Below are 23,983 nucleotides of genomic sequence, written 5' to 3'. Positions count from 1 at the left end.
CTGTTTTGCGGAGTTTTATACATCTCTCTACACCTCTAGGTCGGATTACAGTAAGGAAGAACTAACGACCTACTTGGCCGACATAGATATACCAATCCTCACGGAAACGTACCGAAATAGGCTGGACGCCCCTATCACGGTTCTGGAGATTCTCCAGGCGCTTAAATCTATGCAGGCGGGTAAGATGTCGGGACCGGACGGAATCCCGGCGGAATTCTATAAGCACTACGCTACGGAGCTCTCTGAAAGACTCCACCATCTATTCTCTGCGTCGTCGCATATTGATAAACTTCCCGACACCATGAGCGAGGCGATCATAGTGGTGATCCCCAAGCCGGGGAAAGACCCCACCTTGTGTTCGTCATACCGCCCTATATCACTGTTAAATGTGGACGCGAAAATACTGGCCAAAATCCTGGCCAACAGACTAACTTAGTCATCACGGCCCTTGTCCATAGTGACCAAACAGGTTTTATGCCAGGCAGAGGCACAGACATTAATATCAGACGCCTACTCACGCACATAGATAGCGGCTGGGGGGAGACGGGTGTAGTGGCCTCGCTCGACGTGGAGAAGGCTTTCGACTCTGTTGAGTGGGGTTACCTATGGGAGGCGCTCTCGCAATTCAGATTTGGCCCAGGATTTAAGAATTGGATCCGCATGCTGTACCACAGCCCCTCTGCTAGAATCCGTACCAATGGCTGTCTCTCCGGGCAGTTTCAGCTGGCACGGGGTACGAGACAGGGGCACCCCCTCTGACCAGCCTTATTTGTCCTTGCGATGGAGCCCTTGGCTATTTTGCTGAGAGCGGATACTGGGATAAAGGGGATACAAGTAGGGCCCATCGAGGAAAAGCTGTCCTTGTATGCAGATGATGCTCTGCTTTATTTAGTGGACGCGTCGTCTTCTTTGGGCACTGCACTGGAACTGATTAATCGATTCGGTCAGTACTCAGGTATCCGCATCAATTGGGACAAACCGGTTGTTTTCCCACTCCACTCCTCGACCCCTTGCATGCCTCATCCACAGCTTAAATGAGTGGAAAGTTTTATATACCTGGGGATTAAGGTCAGTGGTAGAATTCAGAGCTGTCTGGAGGACAATATACAGCCACTCATGACACAATTAGGGGCTAGGTGCGCGGCATGGCGATCTCTCCCTTTATCCCCAGTGGGCAGAGTCAATTTGTTAAAAATTAACAAAAAATTACTTCTTTCGTAATACCCCCATCCACATTCCCAGGACTTTTTTCCAGAGACTGGAGAGTCTGTTTATATCCTTTGTCTGGGCTGGGAGACCCCCCAGGGTAGCTAAGCAGATACTATATCTCCCACTATCGGGGGGGGGGGGGCCTGGCGCTCCCAAACTTTCAGATCTACTACTGGGCGGCTGTTTTGGTCACAATTCGGTGGTGGTTCTCCCAGCCCACACAAAACCCGGCGGTCACCCTGGAGGCAGCCATCCTTGGCTCCTATGCAGCTCTGAGTAACCTACCATTTCGGGGGCTTAGGGTGAGCTCCTCCATGACGGGCTTGATGCGTACCACGGTGAGGGTCTGGCGGGAGACAAGGAGGAGCTATGGAAAGCCCAACCACATCTCCCCACATATGCCCCTATGGGGCAACCCCATGCTCCCTCACCTGAATAGTATCCCAGACCCTTCTCTGTGGGCGAAAAGAGGAATCGTCACTTTAAAGCACATAGTTTATCAGGGTAGGCTAATGATCGCCTGGGAATACTGGATGCCGTAGGCTTCTTTTTATGTTGTTGGCTTTGACCTTTTTTTTTAGCTTGTTTCCCAAGGTGACCATCTTGGCCTTTGTCAAGAGGCTTCAGAGTGCCCAAAGAGAGTGCCTACGGCCAAATCACCCTGAAAGAGCCCAATCTCATCTGATCTCGGAGGCTAAGCAGCGATGGGCCTGGTTAGTACCTGGATGGGAGACAGCCTGGGAATACCAGGTGCCATAGGCTTCTTTTTTTATTTTTATTTTTATTTTTTTATTTTGTAGTATGCGACATACAATGCAAAGGCAACTTCAAAGAATGTGTGATACAAATAGTTACAAACAAACGATCATATTGCATGGATATCAGAGCCAATGGTAAGAAGTCCGAGGAGAATAGCACGTGTACAGCTTTGCGGTCATATCAAGATGAGATTAAAGCTCCATCTCGTTGGGATCCTCTACCACTTAAAATACTATTGATACTAGCCCTGCTACCCTCGAAGAGTTTCGATATCCATAGATAGGGGAAGAGTATTGTGTAGTAGTCAAATGAGGTCGGAACATACCATTTTCTTTTCCCTTTTTTTGAGTTAAGAAGGGAAATAGTAGAACTGAAAGGAGGGAGAAGGGGAAAGAGAAGATTGGGGAAGGAAATGGCAGAAAAGGAAAAGAAGGGGTAAGGGGGTGTCGTGGGTAGAGTGGATAGGGTGGGGTCCCCTGCGGTCCCCTCCCTGGGAGCAAGAGACGCCCTCGGTTTACCAGCTCATCAGCTGTCCAACGTTTGGAACAGCGATCTCCAACGATCACCATGAGCTTACTATGTCTCGCGGAGGTATTCTTCCGAAAAGCACAACTGTTCCAGTAGAACCATCTGTTCCCCTGCTCCTCCATTTTATCCTTCATTGTGGCAGTCAGGTCTTCCATTCGTTCAATATCATTTACCCTTGCGAACCACTGGGTCACCGTTGGAGCAGTTGCTGTTTCCACTGACTTGGAATGCAGGCCCTAGCTGCATTGAGGAGATGTTTAAGTAAGGACTTATGATAACGCTTTCTCGACATAGGAGTTAGATTGAGAAGAACTGCTGTGGGATCATTGGCTAAGGAAATGTCTGTGAACTTGTGGATGAGTCTCAGGACAGGCTGCCAGAATGTTTGTAATTTAGGGCATTCCCAGAAAATGTGGAGAATGGTGCCAGCCTGTTGCTCACAGCGCCAGCAGCGGTCAGATTGACCGGGGAATATTTTGGCCAACACCGCCAGTGTACGATACCAGCGTGTGATCACCTTATATGAGATCTCCTGATATTTACTGCAGAGTGACGTCTTATGGGCGAAAAAGAGTATTCTGTCCCTCTGTGGTTTGGAGAATGTAGTTTGTAAGTCCCTTTTCCATGTAGCTAGGAAGGGCGGATCCGTGGAGGATTGTGCGTCTGTCAGGATTTGGTAGGACCTAGAGAGGGAACCACGAATTGGGCCATCATCCAGGCAAAGTTTCTCGAAGGGGTGGAATTGTCTAGAGAAGAACGAATGGTTAGGTAGTGATCCGAGGAAATGGATGAGCTGTCTAGCTCTCCAGCTATCCATTGCAACAGGTACTTGCTCTAGCAGTATGGTCCCCGTGGGAATCCAGCCCGTGGGTCCAAGAAATAGGGCTGCTCTCAGAAGCCCTTTCAGGGCTTGCCTGGTAATGGCCTGGTCAGACAGGCCCGGAGGGAATCTAGGATGTCCAATAATTGGGGTCATAGGAGAAGGGAAGTTAGTCAGGTGGGAAAGGTGAAAAAAACGATCCATCTCGGCGAGCGAGGGGCAAATTAACGGGTGAGTAGTCACACAGGACTCCAATGGCCTCCCCGCCCAAGGCAGACCAGCCAGTGGAACCCGCGCCATCTCCTGCTCTAGCTTGACCCATAGCGTCAGTTCCCCATGTCGGCACCAGTCAACCACCCGTGTCATGTGCGTCGCTGTGTAATATAGAGCAGGCTCCGGGAAGCCAATACCTCCCAGCAATTTCGGTCGCAATAGCATTGCCCTACCAATACGCGTATGTTTGCCACGCCAGAGGAACTTGATAAAGATTGAGCGAACCACATGAAAGAAAGTCTGGGGTATTTTGATAGGTAAGGCTTGTAGTAGATACAGAAGTCGTGGCATCGCGTTCATCTTCAACACATTACAGCGTCCGAACCATGTCAGAGCTAGTGGGTCCCATCTTTTAAGGTCCGCTGTAAGCCCATAGGCTTCTTTTTATGTTGTTGGCTTTGACCTGTTTTTTTTCGTTTGTTTCTCAAGGCGACCATCTTGGCGTTTTTGAAGAGGGTTGGGCGTGTCTTGAAGAGAACGCTTACGGCCACATCACCCTGAAAGCTCCCGATCTCGTCTGATTTCAGAGGCTAAGCAGTGTCAGGCCTGGTTAGTACCTGGATGGGAGACCGCCTGGGAATACCAGGTGCCATAGGCTTCTTTTTATGTTGTTGGCTTTGACCTGTTTTTTTGCTTTTTTCTCAAGGCGACCATCTTGGCGTTTGTCAAGAGGGTTGGGCGTGTTCTTTTGGGGGCGTGGCCTGACACGAATGGCGACGGATGTTAGATTGTAAGCTCCTGATACCTGCGGAGCTATCCGTCGCCATCCACACGATCCGGTGCCCAATCCCTGCTCAAGCCACCTCGGCCGGCTAGTTGGAGCCCGCAGCGGTGTCCCAGGCCTATATTGCAGCGCTCGGCGGCCCGCTGACTCCGCGGATCCGCCGCATTGCCGTCCGCCGGCCGCCGCCATCTTTCTGCCCCGAGGCCTCCCGGAAAAGCCTTGGCCCTGCTGCCTGCAGAGGTGAGAGACCTCCATCGGTCCCCCCACGTTGTCCACCCTCCTGCCAGGATCCCTCCGGTGGCGTTCCCTGGACTCTGGGGCGCTCGGGGAGGCCGCGGCCGGTTCCGGCCCAGTGAGGCCTACTAAGGCCTACGGATCCCCGGTGTTTCCTGCGGCCGCCACCCGAGATCGTGCTCCGCGGCCGTTCCGGCCTACCACCACGGCTGAGGGTCCTGCAGTTCTACCGGACAGGTGGACTAGAGATGGCTGAGTAGGGGGCACTTTCTTTTTGGAGCGCCCGGTCGCCTCTCGACCACCCCGACCATTTCAGTGCCTTACAGAGCACTATGCACTCCGCTAAGAAGAAGGGAGCCAAGCGGAACAACAAACTGTTCAAATCGGCGCCTCAAACCCGACCTCCGGAGAGCTTAGCCGGTTATTTCACCGCCAGCAATTTCTATCCCCGGAGGCCAAGATGGCGGCGACTCGCACGGAGGAGGAGAGCGTGTCCCCAGGTCCAGCACCACTCTCGCATACAGAGCATACACCAGCAGATGGCTATCGGGAATTTCCGCCGGACCTCCACCCCATGGATGACGAACTGAGGCGGGCTGCCGTGCCGACAGGCGGAGTGGATGCTGAACTGCGTATGCTGCTCCAAGCGTTGCCGACGAAGGCGGACATAACCGCTCTGATAGGGACTGTGGAGGCGGCTCACCGCAAAGAGATGGCGGCAGTTAAGGCAGACGTATCGGCGCTTAATTCTAGGGTGGAGGCGGGGGAGACCTCTTTGGCTGCTTTTGAACAACGTGTAGCGGCGGTGGATAGACTCCAGGAGGCACACGCAGAGACTCTGGTGGCACAACAACTCCACTTGGAGGAAATAGAGGATAGGAATCGCAGGAACAACCTGCGACTCCGGGGCTTACCTGAGGCTACAGGCCCTGAAGACTTGCAGGATACCGCTCTTGCTATCTTCCGCGCTATAGAAGGCATCGAGCTCCCGGACCGGGTGGAGATCGACCGGATACACAGAGCGCTAGGCCCTAAACCTACGGACCCCCTGCGGCCCCGAGATGTTATTTGCAGGATCCACCACTATCCTCATAAGGAACAGATCCTATGCAAAGCCTGGAACGCCGGGGACCTGGAATTTGATGGGGCGACCATTAAGATCCTCCCGGACCTTTCCCGCCCCACCCTGCAAAGACGAGCCATGCTGCGGCCGCTGCTTGACCTTGCTCGCAGAAGAAATATAACTTACCGCTGGGGATATCCGCTTTCAGTGACATTTAAGAAAGATCAGAGATCGTTTACTTTGCGGAAACCTGAATCCCTGCCTGCCCTCTTTACCTTTCTTGGTTCAGAGCCGGGGAGGATGCCTGACTGGCTGGCTTTCCTCCCACGACCGCAAGGACAACCGAGTAAGTCTGGACAAGGAGCTGCAGTGCCTCCCGGATTACAAAGAGGTCGTCGCCGACCTAGAGCGGTCTCTCAGGAGGATGTCCGTGAATCTTGATCTGGCTCCCGGGTGCTACCGCCCAACCTCGTTTGACCGTAATCGGATGATCCCAACCCCAGGTTCGGAACTCACCTGCTCAGTTAAGTTTTTGTTTCTTATCTTTGCCCCTACATTTCCAGTTACCTTTGCACCTTGACTGCCACCTGGCTCCCTCATGGTCCCCTGGCACCACCCCCCCCCCCCTTTTTTTTTTCTCTTTTTGGTGGGCTACCCGCCCCGAGGTGTTGAATGATCCTACCTGCATTTTACCAGCCCCCCCCCCTCCGGGGAACTGTGAGGAGCTACGCCCCCACCCCTCGGTTGACGTATTTGACTTGCTGACTCTGCCCTGCCCGTCTGCCGTGGGACATCCCTTCTCAGTTACGGCAGGAACATTCCACGCTCCAGCGCCTAACCGGGGAGGACACCCTTTGCCACCGTTGGATGGGTGGGGATGGCTGCCGTGAAATCCCCCCATTGGCAACGGCCCTGAGAGTTGCAGTCATGTGAACCCCTCGGCTGGACATACGGACAGGTAGCCTGGACGGATGAGGAATGGGTTTGACATGTCTGCGCGCATGGAGCCCTGATGCCATGGGGGTTCTGGGGGCATGGGCATCCACTGGATTACGGACGCATTGAAAGATTCTGTCGCAGGTGTGTGTTTAGTTGGGGGCTCAGGTCGGGCTACCAGGCCGTTGGGCACCATTTGGCTGGCTACTTGTCCTGTATTAGGAGCCGATCTGGCTGACGATCGGCAGGCTATCTGGGGAGGGTTGACAGTCTCCTACATGGCCTGGTAGATACAGGATTAACAGCCCTCTTGCTGCGGCAATTCCTACGTTTGGGGCCAGGTGTCTACCGAAAAGCAGGTACGAGGGGGACGTATACCGTGGGGAATGGGAACACCTGTTTCGTTCACTTTTTTCAGTTTTTATGCATTTGTTGTCTCCTTTTTTCTGGGTTGGGGGTTATCCCTGTTGCAATATTTTTGGAGTGATACATGTTTTTTCATTTTTATGATGTGTCGGGTGGGGAGGTGTGGCTGGGCGCTCTCTTTTTGAGCCCTGTCCTACCTCTCCCCCAAATAGGTTGGTATATGTCGCTGGGTTCTGCCACACGGCTCCCAAGCGCCATATGCAAATATTATACTGTGTAAGGGACAAGGTGTTAGACTTTGTCCCATTTTCCTGACTCTTTTTCTCTTTCTTCTTTTAACGTTTTTTCCTTTTCTTTCTGGTATCTGTTTTAACCTTCTGTTTCCTTCCCCTCTCTTCCCTTGCCCTTTCCTTCCCGGTCCTTTCCGCCACCCGCCCAACCCCCCCCCCCCCCCCCGGGTCCCCTATGGCATTCGACAGACTTACAGTGATGTCCCTGAACGTTAAGGGTCTTAACACGCCGGAGAAGAGGCGTATTTTGTTAGATGATTTAAAACGGTCCCAGGTAGACGTAGCTTTTCTCCAGGAGACCCACTTTAAGGATAATAAGCTACCTTATTTACGAAATAAGCTTTTCCCGATTGCCTATCATTCCACAAACCCAACGGCTAAGTCCAAGGGAGTCTCCATACTGATATCCAGTAGGGTTCCCTGGAACTGCCAGAGCTACAATCTGGACCCCTCAGGACGGTTTGTCTTCCTTAAGGGTACGGTAGGCCTCACGCAGCTTACACTGGCAGCGATATATGCCCCTAATGACCACCAGGCCACCTTTCTGGAAGAGACTTTAGAACGTCTCCAAGACTTCAGAGAGGGCCAGTTGATTATAGGGGGAGACTTTAATGCCCCATTGACTCCCTCAGTGGACACTTCCTCCGGAAGGACCTCCATCCCCATAGGCCAACTCAAACGTATGTCTAAGACGTTCCATAAATCACAGCTGATAGACGTTTGGCGTCTGCAGCATTCGGGAGAGCGTGACTATACCTACTATTCCTCTGTACACCAGGTATACACTAGGATAGACTACTTCCTGATCCCCCATGCGCACCTACATGCCATTAAACACACGTCTATTGGACTTAGGACCTGGTCTGACCATGCACCTATATTTTTGACATACCGTATATCTGATCACGCCTCTTCCAGACACCAATTCTGGCGTCTGAACGAGAGCCTCCTGCAGGCACCGGAGGTGCTGGCGGAGGTGTCTAGGGAGCTGCATTGTTACTTCCAGGAGAATGCCCGACCTGGTTGTACGCCTGGGATTTTGTGGGAGGCTCACAAACCAGTGATTAGGGGGATCCTTATTAAGCATGGGGCCCGCATTAAACGGGAGCGTACCCAACAACTTACCCAACTCTTACAGAAACTTGCTGTTGCTGAGGGCAAACATAAGCATAATCCCACACTGTCCTCGGAGTCTGACTTGACAACCTTACGGAAACAGATCAACGATCTCCTCCACTACAGAGCTAAGGCACATTTACAGATCTGCCGTAGAACGACATATGAATCAGGGGACAAATGCGGGAAATTGTTGGCAAGAATGGTCAGAGACTTAAAACTTTCCACATACGTCCCTCATATTAACAAGGCAGGGGGCGAAAGGGCAATCCTGCCCACACATATTACACAGGAGTTTCACTCTTTCTACTCCACCCTGTACAACCTGCCTCTGGTGACAGCGCCCCAATCAGACATGGACGAATACGTTGCGACCTCTCACATGCCCTCTCTCTCGCCTGACACGCAGAGGATCTTAGACTCTCCCATAACTTTACCAGAACTCCAAACGGCCATGAAGTCCCTGAAGCCCGGGAAAGCGCCGGGTCCTGACGGCTATACCTTACAATACTACAGAACCCTATTCCCAGTATTAGGCCCCCAACTACTCACGGTCTTTAATGCCATGGGGTCGGGAGAAACGTTCGCCTCCGCTACCCTGGGTGCCCATATCTCCGTGATCCCTAAGGAGGGGAAGGACCCGGCGTCCTGTGGCAGTTATAGACCTATCTCGCTGCTGAACGTAGATCTCAAACTATTCACCAAAATACTGGCTACTCGGCTGGCATTGCATCTCCAGCAACTTATCCATCTGGATCAGGTGGGTTTTGTCCCGTCGAGGGAAGCTAGGGATAGTACCACCAAAGTGCTTAATTTGTTACATATTGTGAAATCAAAGAAGACCCCGTGTCTATTTTTAAACACTGAAGCCGAAAAGGCGTTCGACCGGGTTAACTGGTCGTTTATGTTTACAGTACTACGACATATCGGACTGGGGGAGGTGATGCTGAGCCGCATAGCTAGTATATATAGTAGTCCTACAGCCCAGGTGAAGGCCAACGGTATACTATCAGAACCTTTTAAGATCACCAATGGGACGAGACAGGGTTGCCCATTGTCCCCCCTCCTTTTCGCTCTGTCCTTGGAACCGTTTTTAGCCAAGATCAGAATGAACCCCGATATACAAGGGGTGGCAATTGGCCGACTGCACTGTAAGCTGTCAGCCTATGCGGATGATATGCTCTTCTCCATCACTAACCCAATAATTTCCCTTCCGAACCTCCTTAGTTCATTCGAGACTTACGGGAAACTCTCTAACCTTCGAATTAACTTTATTAAATCTGAGGCAATGGGGATATCTATTCCGGCACGTACTCTCTCGATGTTACAATCCACCTTCCGATTTAGATGGACGTCCTCTGCCTTGACTTACCTGGGCACGAAAATCCCAACTGACCTGTCTCGCATCTATGACTATAACTTTCCCCCTTTGTTGATACAGATTAGGGCACTGCTAGACACATGGCATAAGGGACTACACTCATGGTTTGGGAGATGCAATCTACTAAAAATGAGTGTGCTGCCCAAATTGTTATACCTCTTTCAGGCTCTCCCGATCAGAATACCTCCCACATATTTTAAACAGGTGCAGACCCTGTTTGTCCAATTTGTCTGGGCATACAAGAAACCGCGCATACCACGTGCCCAACTTTCTGCGCCCAAACGATATGGGGGACTGGCACTCCCCGATATTAGGAGATACTACCAAGCAATACACTTAGGCAGAATCGTGGACTGGGGGAGACATCAAGAATTGAAATTATGGGTACAGATAGAACAACGGCAGGTAAACATTCCCCTGCGTTCTGCGCTATGGTGTGGTGGCTCCCTCCCCCCTGAGATAAAATCGCATCCCTTGATAGCAATGACTTCAGGCGACACTCCAAAACTCCCTGACTACCAAAACCTCTCCCTTGATCCCGATTCTAGGTAACCATCGGTTCCCCCCCGGGAACTCACCTACACGCTTTCAGGCGCTGAGGGAGTCAGATTGTGTAACGGCTGCACGATTTGTGCGGCGAGATAGGTGGCCCTTGTTAACGGAGCTAACCGACCCAGCGGGCTCCTTCCAGCTCTCCTTCTGGGACGCAGTACAGATACACCATTTTCTTCAAAGCATCCCAAATCCCCAGTCTTACACACGACCGCTGACCCCATACGAGGAATTCCTCACAGGCACGGAACCAGTTTCTCGAGTCCTCTCTAAAATGTACTCGACACTGAATACACCAGCCCACTCACCGAGCCTGGCGTGCTTGGACAAGTGGGAGGCGGAGCTTCAATGCACCTTTACTGCAGTCCAGAAACAGAATATAATTGACCATTCTCTTAAAACGTCACTGTGCACTAAAATACAAGAGACCAATTATAAAATCATGACCAGGTGGTATCTTACACCTAGTCGCCTACATGCCATTTTCCCAGACACGTCAGCAAGTTGCTGGCGATGTCATGAAGAGAGGGGGTCCATGTTACACATGTTTTGGTCCTGCCCTAAGTTGGCGCCTTTCTGGACTGCAGTGCGAACGGTGTCTCAAAAATTTACGGACCTGCTGATTCCCAACGACCCGGCGTTCTTTCTACTTCATGTGTCCACCCTGCCCCCGCCGAAGATACAAGAGATCTATACTGCGACACTTGACTAACGCTGCCAAATCCTGTATCCCCCTACTTTGGAAACAAGACTGTCCTCCGACCGTAGCAATGTGGTTGAGGAGGGTAGAAGACATGAATAAAATGGAGGACTTGGTGTTGACAGCGCAACACAGACAGGACACCTACAGGAAAACCTGGTCTCTCTGGAATATGTTCATACTTTCAGATGAAGGAAAGTCGCTGCTTGCGACTTGAGCTGTTGTGATTACATGGACACTAGGCAGTACACGGAGGTTCCAACCCCATGGACAGGTATCTCAGTCGCACGCCTCCCATTGTCCCTCCATGCCCCCCTTCTCTCCCGATCCTCCCCCCTCTCCCCTGTAACTTACCTTTCTTTCTTCTCTCATTCTTTTCTGGTAGCGATATGTCGGCCTATATTGTTTAGATTTTGGCTATACCAACAAACTGGACCTCGGGGACATATGGACCCTGGTTATATTCTCTTTCTTGTGCTGTTGGAATATGCACTGTATTTTATAACTTGTCAAGATGAGTGACTTGGAGGCTGCGACCTCCATTTTTTTGCTACCGCTGTATGTTAAACGGGCCCTTATCCCATTGATGAAAACTAATAAAATATATATTTGAAGAAAAAAAAAGGGTTGGGCGTGTCTTGAAGAGAACGCTTACAGCCACATCACCCTGAAAGCACCCGATCTCCTCTGATTTCAGAGGCTAAGCAGCGTCAGGCCTGGTTAGTACCTGGATGGGAGACTGCCTGGGAAGACCAGCTGCCATAGAAGGATCTGGCCTGGTTAGTGTCATGATTGGGAGATCGCCTGGGAATACCGGATGCCGTAGGCTTCTTTTTATGTTGTTGGCTTTGACCTGTTTTTTTTAGCTTGTTTCCCAAGGTGACCATCTCTGCCTTTGTCAAGAGGCTTCAGAGTGCCCAAAGAGAGTGCCTACGGCCAAATCAACCTGAAAGAGCCCAATCTTATCTGATCTCGGAGGCTAAGCAGCAATGGGCCTGGTCAGTATCTGGATGGGAGACAGCCTGGGAATACCAGGTGCTGTAGACTTCTCATTATGTTGTCGGCGTTGACCTGTTTTTTTTCCTTTTTTCCCAAGGTGACCATCTTGGCATTTATCAAGAGGGTTGAGAGTGCACAAAGAAATTGCCTATGGGCACAACACCCTGAAAGTTCCCAATCTCGTCTGGTCTCAGAGGCTAAGCAGGGTTGGGCCTGGTTTGTACCTGGATGGGAGACCACCTGGTTTTTCCAGATGCCGCAGGCTTCTTTTTATGTTGTTGGTGTTGACCTGTTTTTTTCGCTTGTTTCCCAAAGTGATCATCTTGGCATTTGTCAAGAGGGTTGAGAGTGCCTAAAGAGATCGCTTACAGCCGCATCACCCTGAAAGCACCCTATCTCTTCTGATCTCAGAGGCTAAGAAGGGTTGGGCCTAGTTAGTACTTGTATGGGAGACGGCCTTGGAATACCAGGTGCCGTATTCTTCGTTTTATGTTGTTGGCGTTGACCTGTTTTTTTTCGCTTGTTTCCCAGGGTGACTATCTTGGCATTTTTCAAGAGGGATGAGAGTGCCCAAAGAGATTGCCTATGGGCACATCACCCTGAAAGTGCCCGATCTCCTCTGATCTCTAAACAGGGTTGGGCCTTGCTAGTACCTGGATTGGAGACCACCTGGGAATACTAGGTGCTGTAGGCTTCTTTTTATGTTGTTGCCGTTGACCTATTTTTTTCTGCTTGTTCCCAAGGTGACCATCTTGGCGTTTGTCAAGAGAGTTGAGAGTGCCTGAAGATATTGGCTGTGGCCACATCACCCTGAATCTGTTCCATCTCGTCTGATCTTGGAGGCTAAGCAGGGTCGGGCCTGGTTAATGCCAGGATGGGAGACCGCCTGGGAATACCAGGTGTCGTAGGCTTCTTTTTTTTTTCAAATATAATTTTTTCTCCAAACAGGGGAAGATGGTCCCCCGAGTACATAATGCAACAGAGAAATACAGAGCAAAAAGCAGCTGAACAATACTTGATACAGGTATATTCGCAACGGTGAGTCTGCCTTCCATCAATCACAATGATTTGAGGCACGAATAAAGTACTGTACCAAGATCCAGGGTCACACAAACCCCAGGTCCCTCCTGCATAATCCATCCAGAGGGGGGTGTGGGGCCGTAATTCCCAATTTTCCACTTTTTCCAGAAGAGAGAGGGGGTGGAGGGGGTGAGAGATAGGAGAGGAAGGCAGAAAAGAGAAGGGGTGAAAGATCATGAAAGGAGAAGAGGGGACGAGACACGATGGCAGCCACTGTCCAAGGGGCCAGTCAAGGAAAGCTCAGAGCACTAATGCGATAGCAGGCGACATCCTTCCAGCGAGAATATAATGGTATTCCAGATGTCCCAGGTTTGTTTAAAAAATTCTTGTTTACCTTGTGATGTGAGGATCAAGTCCTCCATTTTTTTTAATGTCCTCTATTTTCCTAAGCCAGTGAGTAATGAAAGGGGGGGGACATTTTTTCCAATAGAGAGGGATGCAGGATTTCACCGCATTTATCACATGCCGTAAAATTGATTTTTTTGTACTTCTTAATGGGAATCTGTTAATGATGCAAGAGAAATAATGCAGCCTCTTCCTGGATGGAGAAGTCTGTGAATTTTTGTGTTATGCATCGGATCTCTGTCCAGAAGTCCACCAAGCTGGGACAGGACCAAAAAATGTGGAGCAACGTGCCCTCTTCTTCTCCACACCTCCAGCATATGTTCGAGGAAGAGGGGAAACATTTATGCAGCTTTGATGGTGTCAAATACCACCTGGTGAGAAGTTTAAAATTAGTCTCCTGTATCTTCGTGCACAGCCAGGTTTTGAGAGCCAAAGTGATAATGCATTGTCTCTGTGCTGGGGAAAACTAGCAATTAAGGTCCTTTTCCCAGTTGGACAGACAGGTTAAGTGTGGGTAATCTGTTTGAGAGAGAATGTGTGCCAAAGGGCCTTCGCTCCTACATAGAGTCTCAAACTCCGTCTGAGGATTGGTGAACGTTTGAGGATTGGGGATGGAATGGAGAAAATTATGTCGTTGCGCCGCTCTCCAAAAAGGCAGTTGGAAAAGCCCTGTCGGATCTGTTAGGGTTGAGAAAGAAGGCCATTTTCCATCAATGACGAATTTAGACGCATTGTCTAGGTTGGAATTTCTAAGTGGGTCCCCGGTTTAAAGTTCCGATGGCCACGTATAGGGAATAGGGGGGAAGTCAAAGACGTGAGTGTGTTTTGGGTAGCGATCAGGTGACTGACTTTCAACTAAGCCCCTATAGTGGGATGTGACGTCAATTCTGTGGGTAAACCCTTATAGCGCCACATGGCGCTTCTTAGCGGAATTCGGGAGTGAGCTTAGAAAGTTTGTTTCGATTCCAGTCCAATACACACCCCAGATGGGAGGCCAGGTAGTAGCGACACAAGTCAGGGAGAACCAACCCTCCCTGTTGTTTAGACAATGTCAGCTGTGACCGCTTAAGTCTTGGATTTTCGTGGGCCCAGTTAGATTGAGTGAGCAAGGATTAAGCTTGCTTAAAAAACGGGACTGGAATCTGGATCAGGAGAGCTTGGAAAAGATAGGTAAATTTAGGGAGTATGTTCATTTTAATGAGATTGCATCTCCTGAACCAGGAATGGAGGCCAGAATGCCACCCGTGAAGCAAACTGCGGATCTTAGTGACAAAGGGTGGGGGGAAGTTTTAAGGGCTGTACGGGTCAATTTAAATCGAAAATTGGACTGCAAGTCTAGTAACGTTTGCGGGGGGACTGCAACCCCCATGGCCTCTGATTTCAAGAAGTATCCCGTATATCTGGAATTCCCGAAGGAGATTTTGCAAGGAAACTCTGGGATTCGTCAGCGAGAACAGCATGTCATCCACGTAGGCAGATATCTTGCAATCAGTAGTACCCATTTGGAGTCCCGTTATGTCTGAGTTTTGTTGAATTGTGGAGAGAAAGGGTTCCAATGACAGGGGCGACAGGGGGCAACCCTGTCTGGTCCCATTCCCGATGTCAAGGGGAGATGAGAGCACCCCATTCGCTTTGACTTGAGCTGAAGGGCGTGAGTATATTTTACTTATCCATGCCAGCATCCGTTCACTCAGACCTATATGGCGAAGGACCAAGAACATGAATGTCCATTTGACCCGATCAAAAGCCTTCTCGGTATCAGTACTCACGAGAAGACAAGGGGTCCCAGATGACTTTGCTTTATGGACCAGGGTAAGCACCTTAATGGTGTTGTCCCTATCTTCCCTGGTGGGAATAAAACCTAACTGGTCAATATGTATAAGGGACTGCAAGTGATGTGCCAATCACGTGGCGAGGATTTTAGAGAATAGTTTTAGGACCGAATTTAGGAGGGAAATGGGTCTGTAGCTCCCACATAGGCCCAGGTCTTTGCCCTCCTTAGGTATCAACGAGATGTGGACTCTAAGGGTATCCTCAGGAAAATCCCCATTTGAGCTCAGAGTATTAAATAAATTCACCAAGCGCGGGCCGAGAATAGGGAGGAAGGTCTTATAGTATTGTGCGGTATATCCGTCAGGGCCCGGAGCCTTACCCACCTTCGGAGGTCCCACGGCCGTCTGGACTTCTTCCAGTGTGATCGGGTCCTCCAAGTACTCCCGTGAGTCCGATGAGAGGGTTGGTAGACCAGAACCGGTTACATATCTGTCTATATTGTCCTGTCCGGACCCTGAATCAGGCAGGTTGTAGAGATCAGAGTAACATTTTTCAAAGACTTTGGCTATTTGGGTTGGGGTAGAGGCCCTCTGGCCATTCTCATCTATCAACTGGGGTATGTAAGAGGCAGATTTAAACTCCTTTACCGACCTGGCTAAGATTTTTCTGCATTTGTCCCCTGACTCCTACGTCAATTTACGACAAAACTGGAGTGTCGCTTTCGCTTTATAATGGAGTAGGTCAGCAATCTGGGTGCAGAGTGTCCCCAATTCAATCTCTAAGGTCCGTGAGGGGGCATGTTTATGTTTGGCTTCCACAGAGGCAAGTTCACGAAACAGATTAGCAAGCTGTTCCTTCCATGTTCGTTTGATGCCTGCCCCGTGCCTGATAAGTACCCTGCGGAGTACTGACTTGTGAGCCTCCCAAATTATCCTCGGGTCGCAGTCCTGCGTTTAGTTTTCTTGGAAATAAAGGTCCAATTCCCTGGTCCATCTGCTAAAACTTCCGGTATCTGGAGGAGGCTCTCATTAAGGTGCCAGAATAGAGACCTACGTGAGGGGTTCCTAGAGAGGGTGTAGGTAAGGGCTACAGGAGCGTGGTCAGACCAAGTAATATGGCCGATGGAGGAAGAGCTCACCAAGTGCAGTTGGTCATGTGGAATCAAGAAGAAGTCTATCCTCAAGTATGATTTGTGAGGGGAAGAGCAAAAAGAGTTGTCCCTTTCCCCAGAGTGTTGCAGACGCCAGACATCAACTAATTGGTCATTCAGTAAACACTTAGTAAATGAGGAGCGAGGAGCAAGAGGCAGAAGTTTCAACCGATGGCGAAAGGGGACATTAAAGTCCCCACCTAATATCAACTGGCCCTCCCGAAAGTCACATAATCTGTGCAGGGTAGTTCTGAGGAACGTATCTTGGTGATCATTGGGAGCGTACACAGTGGCAAATGTAAAAAGGCGCTCTCCAATGTGGCCCCTAAGAAAAAGATATCGGCCCCCAGGGTCCACCAGAGAATCCTGGAGAACCCAGGGGAGCCTGCTAGAGATCAGAATGAAGACTCCCTTGGTCTTAGAGGAGGGGTTAGTAAAGTGGTAGACCTTAGGGAAAGATCTCGACCATAGAAAGGGGAGACTAGTATTTTTAAAATGTGTTTCTTGTATAAAGGCCACATCAGTACAAGAAGTCTTCAGTTCTCACAGGAGGATCCACCGTTTTTCAGGGGAGTTCAGTCCCTTAACGTTTAGAGAGGTGACCTTGACTGAGTCTGCCATCGCTCCTCTGGGAGGGGGAGGGGGACGTCAGAGAAAAGCAAAGAAAGTTGAACCAAGGTAGGTTTTGGGTAGGTAATGGATGGCGGGAACTAAGGGGGAGAAAGGAAGGGCAAATGGAAGGAAAGGTAAGGGGAAAAAGAGGCCGGACACCTCAACCCCAGGGGGAGAGGGAAATTAAGGGTTGTCCGCACTCAACAGTACAGGAAGGGTATACTAAAACAGCACAATTATGCTATAGCACTTACCAGATGTACACTGGGTTTAAAGCGCTGTCCTACGTGGGTTGGTGGGTAGACAGGTCGGAGAGGGAGCCCCCAAATCCTAGTCCCCCCAGTCCCGGCAGTGGTAAATGTCACGTCTGATACCGGTATGCAAATAAAAGACAATCAGTAACATCATAGAACCAAAAAACAATAGTATAATCAAAACAGAGGTAGAGCATATAACTGTCAGCACTGAGGGGTCTCCTCAGCTCGCCCTAAACGTAGGCATGCACGAGGGAGCCCATCACAACAGAAAAGGCATCACAAAATGGAATCCACCACCCCCCGTCCCATACCCCAAAAGTACATGCAGCCCCCGAACAAATGCATTTCTCCCTTTGGCAGATTGTCCTCTCCTTACCCCCTCTCCCCCGTCCACACCCCGGGGGAAAAGGGGCAGGGAAGAGGGGAAAAGGGGGGTGGAAGGGGGGAAGGGGGAGGGAAGGGGGAAAGGGGGAGGGAAGGGGGAAAGGGGGGAGTGAAGGGGGAAAGGGGGGAGGGAAGGGAAGGAGGGAAAGGGGCAGCAAGGGAGAGGGGACAAACATGCCGAAATGTCAAGTCCTTTAGCGCACTCACACCAGCAACAACCCGGACGCCAAAAATTTTAACTCCTCCCCTCCATGGTCACCACATCAAGATGAAAGAGGAGCAGCCCTGGTCGGTGCATGGAGAATCCGGCAGGCAAGGGGCTGGGGCCACCATCCCTCCATCCAACGGGAGACTTCACCCGAGCAGCAGTCCTGGGGCCCGCCAATTAGTGTCTCTCCTGCATCGCCATCGGGGGCTGTGTAGAGCATCCAGAGGGAGGCTGGGACCGCCCAAACAGTAAGGGGTTAATCTTCCATGGGGGTCCAGAGTCACACTGGAGGGAAGCAGTGGGTGGGTTATGGTGCTGCTTCCCCACCCGTGAATTGCAGGACTACTACCTCCTCTGTCTGCATCGCTGCGCGGGGAGGAAGGCTCGGCGAGGGAGACTAATTAGTATGGCCGTCAGGCTGCTTATATTAAAAAAAAAGGTTTTTAAGGGGGCGGAGCTCCGCGGGTGGGCGTTGCTTATACGGGCGGCACGAGATGGCACAAGATGGCGGTGGAAGGACGAGGTTGACCTTCCAGGTCACAGTATGTGAGGGCATTTGTAGAACCATGGCAGGAGGCAGAGCTTCGGGGGTGAGACAGGCACTACAACAGAGGGACTCCACGGCCCCCAGGACCTCTTTGCCTGGGGGGCTGATGACACCACCGGTCCTGGTCTAGGATGACAGGTCAGAAGGCGAGCTGACAGTGTGCGAGGAGGAGGAGCCGCAGGAATGCGAGCCAGCAATGGAGGCAAGCACGGCGGCTGTTGGGGTTCCAGTCAGCCCGGTAAGTCAAATAATGTCTAAATGTTTTTCGTTTAAGTTGCATTACAGGATTTGTTGGGGGGTTGGAAAGGGGGGTGCAATGTCGGCGGCAGTTGCTCCTCCGGGAACAGAGGTGGTGGATGCTGGCCCACAAATGGCGGGCGGTGCGTCTGCAGTTTGGGGACAGTGGTGCAGTGGTGGGGTTGTCAGGTAATGGTAGGATGGAGATGGTAAGGATTGCAGATGCAAAAAAAATAAATAAATAAAAAAAATGTGAGATGTACGGGTGCTTTGAGGGTCCCCTGGGAACACAATTAAATAGGAATTCCGGGATATGATTTGAAAAGGTAAGTGTGTGGAGATCTTCTCGTTATGGCCCCCTTTAAAAAAAATAAAAATAAAAGGGGGGGAATTTACATTTTAAGTGTGTAGGGTCATGCAGGAAGATTAAGGGAAAAGGGATGAAGGTAAGAGGAGGTACCGATTGATTTTGTGGAAGGCGGTCGCCATTATGCGATTGCCATGGGGGGGAAGAACCTGTTGTTCTGTTATATGTAGGCCATTGCACACGTTAAAAAGGGGGATCTGATTGGCTACGGGATGATGAGCAGTTTAGACCGCGCAGGTAGGTATGGCCGCCTCTTAATGGGGATCAAAGGATAGCGGCTTCTGGATGCGGTTTCTGTAGTCGAGGCCCCCGAAGCAGTTCCTTCAGGGGGGTATACCCAGGGCCGTCTTTAATATTGATTGGACGCTGGGCAAACATTTTCTTAGGGCCCCCCCCTCCATGCAATTTCGCTCTCCACCTTCTCTGAGACATACAATAAATAGCAGCAAGACTTAAAATCACTTTACTGTATCAGATCAGGCAGCGATTGTGATTGGTTGCCAGAAGTTACAGCATATTATTACTGCTTACTGACTGGTTGCTAGAGGTTACAGCACTCCTTAAGGCTCACTGATTAGTTGCTAGAGGTTACAGCACATTTCTGCTTGTTGATTCGCTGCTAGAGATTACTGTACAGTAATACTGCTCACTGGTTGCAATAGGTTACAGCACACACACTGCAGTGGGGTATGATATACTTATGAATGCTGCCTTTATTTACATATGAATGCCGTTGGCCTTGGCTATTTACATATGCACGTGACTGATATTTACATATGAATGTCAGTATTTATAGGTAAACACAGGTCTGCAGGTGATGCCTGCCCATAGGTTGCTCAATTTAGTGGGCCATGATTAGATGTTTAGGTAATTACCGGAGTGGGGGGGGGGGGGGGTAGAGACGTGTCGGTCCCTGATTCAATCGTACATGGCTTGGACATTTTTGTGTGTTGGGCCGCCTTCTTCCGATGTGTGTGCGATTATACTTTATACATTGCAGCACATTGCAGGTAGGTTCATTAGTGCCATTGGCTGCAAAACACGGGGGGCCGACGAGGGATATTGTACTATTTTGTTCTGGCATTGTGATTGTTTCAGGGGTTACGGAGGGTCATCTGCCAGTGACCAAGGTGGAGGTACTATAGAAGGGGGTGGGGGAGGCCCAGGGATGGCGTGAGGTACAGTTGAGGACTTTGCATTCGTTGCTGGGTAAGTTCAATTATACCTGCCGGTTTTATTCTGATGAGTGGGTTTTGGCCGACGGCTGCCGTCTGCTACAGTGGGGGTTTCAGGCCCTGGCTAATTTAAACAGTTAAATGTGGAACATAGGGAGGGTTAGAAGGTTTGGTATGAGTTCTTGGCCACATATAACGGACGATAGGTGGATGCCAGGTCAATGGGAAAAGGGGTCACGAACACGGCAGGGTAAACAGGTTTGGGGGAAATTTTTTCTTTCAGGGGCAATAGAGTGAGGAAATTTGGCCCCAATTTTGTTGGGTGGAAGTGGGGTGTTCATTCGTAAACGTGTGCTATTGGAATTTTTCCAGTGGTTCCGGCTATGGAGCTGGGGTAAGGGTCATGCAGGAACCTGACATTGAATTGTGATTATGTGGGTGTGGTTTACGTGGTCAACCACATGTCCGCGTTGTCACAACTGGTCATACGGCAGCTACGCCACTTTGTGGTGCGTTAGGTGCAGTTGAACATTTTCTATATGCTATTCATCTTGCAGGCTTCGGAAACACGGGGGGCTTACTCCTTGCATCTATTTTTGGTGGGAGTTAGCTGGCCACAGAGGGGGAGGAATTCCCTACTCGGGCTGGGTATGGGAGATGGCATTGGAGTGACCACGGGAGGTAACAGGGCGGTCAGCCAGTGAGTCCACATGGGCGGCTTACGTGAAGGTATGAAAAGAAGGGTGGGTTGTTGGGTGCAAGAGTCTGAGGTCAAACATGGCTATGTGGGGGGTAAGTTTGTTGGTGGTACTATGGTTCTAGGAACTTGGTAAACGGGGGTCGGTATCTGCCATTGAGCGGAAACTGGTGGGTTTTTGGCTTTTGTTTAACCTGCGGTGCAGGGTGGATTGAAAAAAAAAGAGTTTGGGTTGGACAATTGAAAAAAAATGAATAAAAAAATGATCAAAGGGTTAGAGGGGTGGAGGTGCTGCTGTTTGTGTTACCAGGATTCAGGGTAAAAAAAAAAAAAAAAAAGAGATAAAACGTTTAGGGAGTTTCTAGGGTTTGGAACAGATGGCATGGGGGGCAGTTCATGTGGCACAAGGCTGAGAAGTATTGGTCGAGATTCCAGTTCGGATCGGTGTTCTGAAAATGCCACTGGGACGCAAGGTTAGATGGTGCAGAATACGCTTCACACTCCTTCCGCATCGGGGCGGCTGTAGAAGATGCCAGATGTGGGTTGGATGAGGCAGCAGTAAGGAGGAATGGTAGGTGGGAAGCAAAGCGATTACGCACTTACCTATGCCTTCATGTGGTGGTGGAATAAATAATAAAAATAAATAAATAAAAATAAAACACGAGTGGGGGAGTAGTCTGTATATACAAGCTGTGTTGTTTGTGGTAAGGGGTACATTGGTTTACTTTAAAGTTGGTGCTGCCTTTGTTTGGCGTTTTTTTTGTCCAGATGGAGGACTTATACGCCTTGTCTGGATTTTCTTTGTTATCTGTATGTTTGTTGGGGGGCCAGGAGAGCAGATGCGAGATCCGTTGGCAGACAGTTGGGTAGTTAGAGGAGGGAGGCATGTGTTCACTGGCTAGGTGTAGGGGGGTTGAGGTGGAGCAAGGTGGTATGGGAAATGGAACGTTAGGCATGGCGGGATAAACCGCCGGCCATCTGGGTTATGCATGCAAGGGGTAATGCTTTTGGGTTCGAATGATCAGGGAGCTGATCTCGGACATTAAGTCAGATATTTTACGACTTCGTACAGTTGTCTAACACTCAGGTGGTGGGGAGGCTGTGGCTCAGAATGGGGTGCCTGGTGATCAGGCAAGTAGAGGGGGAAACTAATTTGGGCCTGTAATTGAGGGTGTTAGAATACACCTCTAGGGAGTGGGGATTGTTTTCTGGGCTCTGGGGCTGCAAGATGGGATCCAGCGGGCCCCCGGGGGTGTGGGGGAGCCCTTAAGGGTAAGGTGTCATCCTTGCAGGCTGTGGCGGTGTTTTGTTGGTCTTTGACGGTGGCAGTAAACATATGTGATGGAAAGGGGAGGGGGGCTCATCGGTAGTATGTGCCCCTCCGGTGTATTCCAGAGAAAGGTTAGCTGGAATACTGTAATAGTTGCACTGCGGGAAGGGGGTTGTCTCCGAGCTGATTATCCGCTGGAGACCTATCGTGTGAATAAAGGTCCCGCTGTGTATTGGTGGAATATGTGTTGGAGTTCGGGGGTGCCCTCAAAGACCAACAGACTGGAGTTAAACAAGTTGTTACGGAGGTGATATTTTGGTATATATTTGATATTGGAGTTATTTATATGGTGTGAATAATAAATAGGCTGCTATGGCCATTTATACTCCAAAATTAAGGTGTGGTCTCATCATTTTAGAAGGGTAAGAAATGGGGATGTTGGAGTACAAGTGGTATAGCAGGTTGGGTACCTCTGAACTACACTGGTTAGTACCTGATGTTTTATTTTTCTGCTTGTTTGCTGAGGTGACCATCTTGGCGTTTGTCAAGAGGATTGAGAGTGGCCAGCAACATCGCCTATGGCCACATTACCCTGAATGCACCCATTCTCGTCTGATCTTGGATGCCAAGCAGGGTCAGGCCTGGTTAGTAAATGGATGGGAGACCGCCTGGGAATACCAGGTGCCGTAGGCTTTTTCTCAATATGTTGTTGGCGTTGACGACCTGTTTTATTTTTCTGCTTGTTTGCCGAGGTGACCATCTTGGCGTTTGTCTCGTCTGATCTCGGATACTAAACACGGTCGGGCCTGGTTAGTACCTGGATGGCAGACCGCCTGGGAATACTAGGTGAAGTAGGCTTTTTTTTCAATATGTTGTTGACGTCGACGACCTGTTTTTATTTTTCTGCTTGTTTGCCGAGGTGACCATCTTGGCGTTTGTCAAGAGGGTTGAGAGTGGCCAGCAAGATCGCCTACAGCCATGTCACCCTGAATGCGCCCGATCTCGTCTGATCTCGGCTGCTAAGCAGGGTCGGGCCTGGTTTGTACCTGGATTGGAGACCGCTTGGGAATACCAGGTGCTGTAGGCTTTTTTTTTAATATGTTGGTGGCGTCGACGACCTGTTTTATTTTTTTGCTTTTTTGCCGGGGTGATCATCTTGGCGTTTTTCAAGAGGGTTGAGAGTGGCCAGCAAGATTGCCTATGGCCACATCACCCTGAATGCGCCCGATCTCGTCTGATCTCGGATGCTAAGCAGGGTCGGACCTGGTTAGTACCCGGATGGGAGACCGCCAGGGCCGGACTGGGAATAAAACCAGCCCAACAGCATAACGTCGTTATTTTCTTGTTCATGAAAGGGAAAGCCATACATTTTAAAGAACATTTGATGAAGAGTGTATTATATATAGATATGAAGTCACATAGGGATATATATATATATATATATGCAAATTCCAGTTAAAAGTGGTAAGTGGACAATTATCAAGGGGAACCTCAGGAACTCAGAACGTGGGGGGGGGACCACCTTCCACAGAAAGAATACACTAAGGTAAAGGGGACGGGTGCTCACCAAATGCAGCTTTACTCTGCCTGTGAGTGCAGTCTCACTGTGCCCACAAATGCGGCCTCACCGTGCCCACCATTGCAGCCTCACTGTGCCCATTATTGCAGCCTCGCTGTGCCCATCAAATGCAGTTTTACTGTGCCCATGAATGCAGCCTTACTGAGCCCATGAATGCAGCCCCTCCTGTGCCCCATGTCCCAGTCTGCAGTCCCTGTCTGTGGGAAGGTGTGTTGTTGATGCTCAGTACGGTACCTTGCATGCCAGCAGGATATCCATGACGGCCAGCAGCAGGCAGGGTCTGTTCTCGTTTTGGATGGGGACAGTGCTCCTTCCAGAGGATCTGTTTGCTGTGAGATGGAGTGGTCCCTGG

At 50.2% G+C, this 23,983-nt stretch overlaps 5 pseudogenes; all 5 read left to right on the top strand.

Moving 5' to 3' along the window:
* The first annotated feature begins 1,852 nt into the window (after positions 1-1,852).
* Positions 1,853-1,971, top strand: LOC143948071 (5S ribosomal RNA; annotated as a pseudogene).
* A 2,097-nt stretch (positions 1,972-4,068) lies between these two features.
* LOC143947571 (5S ribosomal RNA) lies at positions 4,069-4,187 on the top strand (annotated as a pseudogene).
* Positions 4,188-12,742: 8,555 nt separating this feature from the next.
* LOC143950095 (5S ribosomal RNA) lies at positions 12,743-12,861 on the top strand (annotated as a pseudogene).
* A 9,765-nt stretch (positions 12,862-22,626) lies between these two features.
* On the top strand, positions 22,627-22,745 carry LOC143946603 (5S ribosomal RNA; annotated as a pseudogene).
* Positions 22,746-23,020: 275 nt separating this feature from the next.
* LOC143954944 (5S ribosomal RNA) lies at positions 23,021-23,139 on the top strand (annotated as a pseudogene).
* Positions 23,140-23,983: the final 844 nt, after the last annotated feature.

Source organism: Lithobates pipiens, unplaced genomic scaffold, assembly GCF_037356315.1.
Source record: "Lithobates pipiens isolate NorthernLeopardFrog02 unplaced genomic scaffold, aLitPip1_a1.2 Scaffold_30, whole genome shotgun sequence".
Lineage (NCBI taxonomy): Eukaryota > Metazoa > Chordata > Amphibia > Anura > Ranidae > Lithobates > Lithobates pipiens.
The sequence above is the reverse complement of the archived record's forward strand: the minus strand, read 5'-3'. Positions and strand labels throughout refer to the sequence as shown.